Source organism: Ovis aries, chromosome 4, assembly GCF_016772045.2.
Source record: "Ovis aries strain OAR_USU_Benz2616 breed Rambouillet chromosome 4, ARS-UI_Ramb_v3.0, whole genome shotgun sequence".
NCBI classification, from domain to species: domain Eukaryota; kingdom Metazoa; phylum Chordata; class Mammalia; order Artiodactyla; family Bovidae; genus Ovis; species Ovis aries.
The window spans coordinates 83,957,803-83,966,918 of NC_056057.1; positions in this window are offsets into that span (position 1 = coordinate 83,957,803).

Genomic DNA, 9,116 nt, shown 5'->3' on the forward strand with positions numbered 1-9,116 from the left:
TACTATCTCCACTCCCATGTTTATTGCAGCATCATTCACAATAACGAAGATAGGGAAATAACCTAAATGGTCATTGATGAATAAATTGATAAAGAAAAGGTGGCGCACCCACACACACACACTGAAACATTATTTGACCAGAAAAAAGAAGGAAATTCTGCCATTAGTAACAATATGGATGAACTCTAAGGATATTATGCCTAGTGAAATTAACTATACACATAAAGACAAGTACTACATGCTGCTTTTTTTTTTTTTTCCTTCTGGTCAGGCCACGTGGCTTGCAGGATCTTAGTTCTCTGACCAAGGATGAAACCCCCGCCTATTGCAGTGAAAGTACAAAGTCCTAACCACTGGACCACCAGGGAACTCCCTACATGTGTTTTTTATTGCAAAACAAGTTACTAAAAATATAAACTCAATAAAACCAGAGGTTGGAGTTGTGTTGTTTACAATGATGAACTGTTTTGCAGTAGACCAACCTGCTGAGAGTGCATAGAAAAGCTGAATAGAATTACACATGTACACTCACACAATCTATTTGAAGGCAGAGAACTACCCAGCCAGTGAAGACTGGAGGAAGGCAAGAGTACATTAATTAGGGAAGTGAGGTAGTTGAAACATTTGGCACTGTTTTCCACTCCCAGCTGTCAGCTGGGAGCTTTTGCTGGTTAAAAAGCACTTTCAAGGCCAAGAGGTTGAGGAGAAAACCAGGGCTTACAGAGAGAGAGGATGAGTAGAATTTCTGGAAGTCCCTGGGGAGTTAGATATTAAAAATTGGAATACAAGTCCACAAAGGAGGAAGAGATGTGGTAAACACCCTAAGCAATCAGTTGGGACGACAAAAGGATAGATAGTCAAAATTAAATGAATCATAAATTGCCCAACCTTCACACACAAAAAAAGGTTTGAATGAATTTAATCTCTATTGGGGTCAAGATGATCTTCATTCCTCTAATTGCTCACCAAAAGCAAACATATATTTCATTTGGGGGAAGACATCACTAAGAGCCTCAATTTATCTTGATAATATATAACATAAATGTCTTATATTCAATCAAAAATGACTTGGTATGCAAAACGGAAGGAAAGAAAGAGAGAGGGAGAAGAAAATTATTTGACTGAAAGGAAAAAGGCAAAAAACATTTAGATGAAAAATTCAAATATTAGAGTTATCAGATAAGAACATAGTTGTGACTCAGAGGCTCAAGGAATTTAATGACAAGATGGTGAATTTCACCATATACTGGTTGTTATAGAGAAGAATCAAATAGGAATTCTAGAATTGAAAGAAAAGTGAAATTAAGAATTCAAAGGTTGGAGAAGTTTGATTACTGATTAGGCGGTTGACATTATAAAACATCATTGTTCCTGCCCAAACAACAATATATCAGTTAAACTAAAAAAAAGTCTTATTTTAAAAATGATATTAAAATGACATTGAAGACCTGTTGAAACCATAAAGTCTAAATGATCTATATTACAGAACAAGGCCAGCCCTTTCCAAGCGGGAAATGAATGGCAGTCTGTTTTACATGTGGGCATAATTATCCTCTCTGGTAGCATGGATTTGCCACTCAAAAAATGCCAATAAAAAACTTGTTGGCTCAGCTGTTGGGAATATGACAGAAGACAACATTTGCTTGTTAAACTCTTCAAAGATTGCCTCAGCTACAGAAAGCCAACCCATCCCAAGTCACACCCTTCTGGGTGTAGCCTATATCTAACCACTGATTGAAGCATTTTGGCTTAATACAGGAAGCTGTGACTGGCCATTTTATCCCAGGACTCTTTGGAGTTTGCCTGAGACTACTGTGTTTGCATTACAGCTTCACTTACCTATTTGCTTCTTTCCTTTCTCTCCTATATATATTGATTCCTAAAAAACATACTGTGCTTCAGACTTTGTCTCAGAAACTACTGACTAGAGAGCTCCATCTGTAGACAGTTATTGCCAGGAATGGCCCAAAACATGAACATTAAAGTGGGAATTTTGGAGCTATATTACTGTCTAACCAGCTGCCACTGAAGACCTCATCACTGGTGATAAGTGGAGCACAGACAGTTGTTAAAAATTTCAGCAGTGATTAATGCACGTGCATGTAAAGAGAACGTACTAGCTGGCGAAATGTGTCAGCCAATATTTTAAAAGTAGGGGGGAGGAGAGACTTCCCTGGCAGTCCAGTGGTTAAGACTTCACCTTCCAGTACAGGGGGTGTAGATTCAATCCCTGGTTGAGCTAAGATCCCACACACCTCATGACCTAAAAATCAAAACATAAAATAAAGCAAACCCCCAAAACTAGAAGTAATATTGTAACAAATTCAATAAAGACTTTAAAAATGGTCCACATTAAAAATTTTTTAAAAGAAAGTATGAGGGAGGAAAGTATTTCAACACATTAAAGACCAAATATGAAGATCCTGTCGCTGGTATCACTCTCAATGGTGAAAAACAAAGCTTTTCCTCTAAAATCAGCAGCAAGTCAAAAACGTTGACTTTTATCACTTCTATGCAACATAGTACTGGAAATCCTAAGCAAAATAATTAGACAAGAAAAAGAAATAAAAGACACCAAAATTTAAAAGGAATTTTACTTCCTTTGTCTCTGTTTGCAAATATGATCTTATGTATAGAGATCCAAAATACTCCATGAAAAATAGTATGATACTGGCAAAATACTGTTAGAACTGATAAATGAATTCAGTAAAATTGTATGACATAAGCTCAACATATAAAATCAATTGCATTTCTGTGTATTAACAGTGAACTATCTGAAAAGGAAATAATTGTAATAATCCCATTAATAATAGAACTGAAATGAATAAAACACTTAGGAGTAAATTAACCAAGGAAGAAAGACTTGGGCACTAAAAACTATGACTTTGATTAACTGATTAAAGAAATCACAAATGAAAAGACAGCCTATGTTCATGGATTAAAAGGCATAATGTTATTAAAATGTCCATACTACCCCTAAATGATCTATAGTTTCAGTAATCCCTATCAAAATCCCAAAGGCATTTTTAACAGAAAGAGAAAGAATTATTCTATACCTTGTATGGAACCACAAAAACACCCCAAGAGCTAAAACAATCCTGAGCAAAAAGAACAAAGTCAGAGGCATCATACATCCTGATTTTGAAACATTTTACAAAGCTGCTGCTGCTAAGTCGCTTCAGTCATGTCCGACTCTGTGCGACCCCGTAGATGGCAGCCGGCCAGGCTCCCCCGTCCCTGGGATTCTCCAGGCAAGAACAAAACAGTATAGACCAAGGAATCTGTGGAATAGAATAGAGAGTCCAGAAATAAATCCATGCATATACACTCAATTGACTTTAGGATGCCAAAGAGTACACAGTGTGGAAATAATATTTCTTTCAACAAATGATATTAAGAAAATTGGATAGCCATATGTAAAAGAAAAAAACCTGGCCCCTTATATCTTACACAAAAATCAACTCAAATGGATTAAGGAGCTGATTTCAATTTCAATTAAAGACTTGAAATTGTAAAAACTCTAGCCGAAAAAATATAGAGAAAAATTCTTGATATTGACCTTAACAATGATTTCAAAGATACAACAACAAAAGCACAGACAAAAATAAACAAGTAGGACACGTTAGACTAAAAAATTCTGTGCATAAAATAAAACAATCAGCAGAGTCAAAAGGCAGCTTAGGAAATGGGAGAAAATATTTGCAAACCATACATTTGATAAGGAGTAAATCTCCAAAATCTATAATGAACCCTTACAACTCAACAGCCATAGAACTAATAAACTGATTTTTAAATGAACTAAAGACTTGAATGGGCATTTCCCCAAAGAAAACATACAAATGGTCAATACACATATGAAAAAAATGTTTAACATCATTAATCACTGGGAAATGCAAGCCAAAATCATAACATCACTTCACACATCAAGACAGTTATCATGGGAAAAAAAAAAAAAAAAACAACTATACATTGTTGGTGGAGATATAAATTGGTACAGCCATTCTGGAAGGTGGTATGGAGGTTATTTAGAAAATTAAAAATAGGACTACCATATGATCCAGGAATCTCACTTCCAGGTACTTATCCAAAATGATTGAAATCAGGGTCTCAAATACATATAAGCACTCCTATGTTCCCTGCAGCACTATTCACAACAGCCAAGATGTGGGAACACCCTAAATGTCCATTAACATAGAAATCAATAAATTAAATGTGGCACATACATACAATGAAACACCAGGCAGATTTTTTTTTTTTAAATAAAGAAATTTGGCAATATGCATGACACAGTGAAATCTTGAGAATATTATGCTAAGGGAAACAAGTAAGACACAGAAAGACAAATCTGCATGTTTCTGCTTATATCAAGTATTTAAAATAGTCAAAGTCATAGGATCAAGGAGCGAAATGGTGGTTACCAGGAGCCAGTGGAAGGGGGAAATGGGACATTACTAATCAGAGGGTGAAAAGTTTCAGTTGATCGAGATGAGTAAGTCCTAGAGATCTGCTGTACGATGTGATTCAGTCCACAATACTGAATTGCACACTGAAAAATTTGTTCAACAGGTAGATCTCATATGAAGTATTCTTAGTACAATAAACTGAAATTTAAAAAACAATCAAATTTCATTGGTGTATAGGTGCTTTACAATGCTGTGTTTCTACTGTACAGCAGAATGAATCAGCCATAAATATACCTATATCTGAAACTTTAAAAAAGAAAAATATGCAGGAATTAGTACCAAAAATATTATGGAGTTAGATGCAAAATTAATTGACAATCTAGAAAAAGATAACAAAAGATTAAAAGCAACTAACTGGCAGTTGAAAGGCCAGCATGAATAACTTGCTGGAGACTGCCTCCCTGGTGCTGTGCTGTGCTTAGTAGCTCAGCTGTGTCCGACTCTTTGTGATCCCATGGACTGTAGCCCACCAGGTTCCACTGTCCATGGGGATTCTCCAGGCAAGAATAATGGAGTGGGTTGCCATGCACTCCTCCAGGGGATCGTCCCAAACCAGTAATCAAACTCAGGCCTCCTGAATTGCAGGTGGATGTTTAGGGTCTGAGCGACCAGGGAAGCCCAGGAATACTGGAGTGGGTAGCCTATCTCTTCTCCAGGGAATCTTCCTGACCCAGGAATCAAATTGGGATCTCTTGAATTGTAGGCGGATTCTTTACCAGCTGAGCTACCAGGGAAGCGAGCTTCCCTGGTGATTCAGACAGTAATGCAATGCGGGTGACCTAGGTTCAATCTCTGGATTGGGAGTGGAGAAGGGAATGGCTACCCACTCCAGTATTCTTGCCTGGAGAGTTCCATGAACAGAGGAAACTGAGGGCTACAGTCCATGGGAACACAAAGAGCTGGGCACAACTGAGTGACTAACAGCTTCACTTGCACTTGCACTTTCACTTCTGGAGACTGCAAAGAGGCTCTGAAAAGTATCTGCAGGAATCCTTGTCAGTCCATTGGTTAAGACTGAGCTTCCACTGCAGGAGGAGTGGATTCCATCCCTGGTCAAGAAAGTAAGACCTGGCATGCAGTGGTGCAGTGGGGGGACGGCGGGGGGGGGGGGGGGGGGGGGGGGGGGGGGGCGAAGTATCTGCGGTGCAGGGAAATCTAACCATGAGTCCTAGGACTCAATCACTGGGGTAGCACGGTTCCAGAGGTTAAATTCTCAGTCATGGTAGATGTTCAATGCCAAGATTCGATTCTTGTTTGGGAAACAACAGACACTAACATATGGGATGAGAACACCTGGGTTGAAAACCCTAAAACCCTTAAATCCACAAATTTTCCTGAAACTTTGGAGAGGTCAGAAGTGGCACTAAAGCAGCACTCTAGGGACTTTCTTGGTGGACCAGTGGTTTAGACTCCGCCTTCCAATGCAAGTGGTGATCCCTGGTCGGGGGGCTAAGATCCAACATGCCTCCCGGCCAAAAAACCCAAACATAAAACAGAAGCAATATTGTAACAAATTCAAGACTTTAAAATGGGCCACATTAAAAAAAAAAAAAAAAAAGAATGAGTACTCTAGGGAGTGGGGGAGGGAAGAATTGGGAGTTTGGAATTAGCAGATGCAAACTATTACATACAGAATGGATAAACAACAAAGTCCTTCTCAATAGCACAGGGAAATATATTCAACGTTTTATAATAAACCATAATGGAAAATAATATAAAAAAGAATGCATGCATGCTCGGTCATGTCCGACTCTTTGTAACCCGAGTCTCTTATGTCTTCTGCATTGACAGGTGGGTTCTTTACCACTAGCATCACTTGAGAAGCCAAAATGATGAGGCCACGTTAAAAAAAAAAACATGAAGGGGGTTTTACAGGCCAACTGTGGAATAATTTGGGCATCGATAAGAATGAATAACAAAAGAATCATGAGTCCATATTGACAATAGATAATAAATCTGTAACGATATGGGAAGAAACGGAAAGCTCTTTCATACAGTGGAGTACCAATTGACAAATACAGTAGCACTGTTAGAAGTAGAAAATTGCCATTTAAAATCCATCTTAGAGGGACTTCCCTGGTGGCCCTGTTCTTAAGACTTTGCCTTTCAATGCAGGGAGAGTGGGTTCTATCCCTGATTAGGGAACTAAGATCCTACATGCCTTGAGGGAAGAAAGAAAAAAAAAAAGCATAAAGCAGAAGCAGTATTGTAACAAATTCAATAAAGACTTTAAAAATGGTCCACATCAAACAAACAAACAAAACCCCAAACCAAAAAGCCATCTTAGTAAAAATGAATTTGGGCAAAAACCATTATGCACACCAAATTGAGGGAGGGAGATTTTGACCCCCAAAATGAGGCATTTACATAGTCTCAGAATGTCTGCCTTCAACTTTCTTGTTTATTACAGATGAAAAAACAGTAGCTATGGAGCCGAGAGCCCTGCCAACACAGATGACCACTAACTTCATCAGGTATGGTCAAAAGGTCCATGTTTAAAGGTAAAAGTCTGGCCCTTATGGAGGATGATCAGCTTCAGAAACATCTGAGGGTGGGAGGCAGGAAATGATGGGAGGGTGAAGAAACAGCAGATGATATCTGGAAGGGACCAAAGTACTCGTGTCTACCTTGTTCAAGATGCTCTTCATCTGAACCACAGAGTAGGGGATGGCCTGGGACTACTGCCCAGATCTCCCTCCAGGAAGCATCTGCTGCCCAAGTAGGGCCTACCAAGTGGGCTACCCTGGCAGAGAGCTGCCTGGCCCCAGTTCACACCCCTCCTAGGGCCACTGGCCTCCAGTGACTGGTGTAATGGCCCAGGCCCTGTGAGCAGCATGGGGACAGTCTAGGGGCAGTGCTCGCTACACAGCCCCAGGCTTGCCTGGGTGTCCAACTTCCTCCTTTGCTAATTCTGCTGGCTCCCTGGGCCTTTCACAGATGCAGTGATCTCTAATTTGCACCCCAAAGTCCACCCCTGCTTCCTTAGAACCCAACCTGTAACAGGTTCACTCAAAAGCTACTGCTTTTCACTAAATTAAGAAGGAAAATAAGGACAAATCATGCACTTACAAAAATACATTGTTTCAGAAGAAAGCGGCAGATGAGCACGAGCTGTTCCATCTAATGAAAATCTTGTTTTTAGAAATCTCTTTGTCAGTGATTTGGGTGGGGGAATACTTTTTTTGGAGATGCATGCTGTTTTGAAGAAGGAGGTTGGATTCTGTATGAGTTTCCTAGATCTGCTATAACAAAGTAACAGGAACTGGGTAGCTAAAAACAACAGAAATTATAACCTCAGTTCTGGAGGCTGAAAGTCTGCAATCCAGGTGCCAGTGGGGCCATGCTCAGCCTCCGAGCTTCTGGAGTTGCTGGCAAACCTTGGTGCTTCTTGGAATGTAGCTATGTAAGGCCCAGCCCTGTCTCCATCAACACATGGCCTTCTCCCCTCTGCGTCTTGTCTTTACCTGGCATTCTCCTCAGTGTAGGTCTGATTTCTGGTCTCTTCTCCATGTTATAAAAATAAAGACTGCAGTCCTATTGAAGTAAAGGCCAATCCTCTTCAGTGTGACCTCATCTTAATTTGCATCTTCATTACAGTAAGTCCCCTACATATGAACCTTCCAGTTGTGAACTTTTAAAGATGAACGTGGGTACTAACCCCCATGTGCCAACTGTTATACTGCACTACTGTACTTTTCAAGGAACTGTACTTAAGATTAAAATTGTTTCCTCTAGTTTTTTTCTGTACATATTATTTGCATGAAAGGTATTATAAACCTATTACAGTACAGTACTATATAGCCAGTTGTGTTAGCTGGGTACCTAGGCTAACTTTTGTTGGACTTGCAAACAAATTGGACTTCTGAACACACTCTTGGAATGAAACTCATTTCCAAATAAGGTTAAATTAACAGGTACCAGTGGCTAAGACTTCAATTATCTCTGTAAAGAAAAAACTCCTTTAGTGGGTTTCTTTTCTATCTCAATACTGCTAAGTCACTTCAGTCGTGTCTGACTCTGTGCGACCCCATAGATGGTAGCCCGCCAGGCTCCCCTGTCCCTGGGATTCTCCAGGCAAGAACACTGGAGTGGGTTGCCATTTCCTTCTCCAGTGCGTGAAAGTGAACAGTGAAAGTGAAGTCGCTCAGTCGTGTCCGACTAGTATCGACCCCATGGGCTGCAGCCTACAAAGCTCCTCAGTCCATGAGATTTTCTAGGCAAGAGTACTGGAGTGGCTTGCCATTAATACTACTGGCCACCAAATGCTGGGGGCAGGGGGTAGTTTCAACATGCCAGGTAATTCTGAAACCCCAGCTGGGTGTCCTACAAGTCATCTTGGTCCTGACACTGTCCACCCAGAGTCAGCACCAGATCCCATAGTTTAAGGGCTCAGCTCCACCCTCCACTTCAGATGCCCATGGCAAGTCCAGGTTGTTACCTGTGCTTCCTACCAACTGGCTGTAAATTGGAGGTTCCCATGATTCCCCTACTGGGATTTAATTAATTTGCTAGAGCAGTTCACAAAACTCAGAGAAACATTTCCCCTACTAGATTTCCGGTTTATTATAAAGATATAACTCGGGAATTGCCAGATGGAAGAGATACATAGGATGAGATATGTGGGCAAGGGTGCGGAGTTTCTGAGCCCCCTCC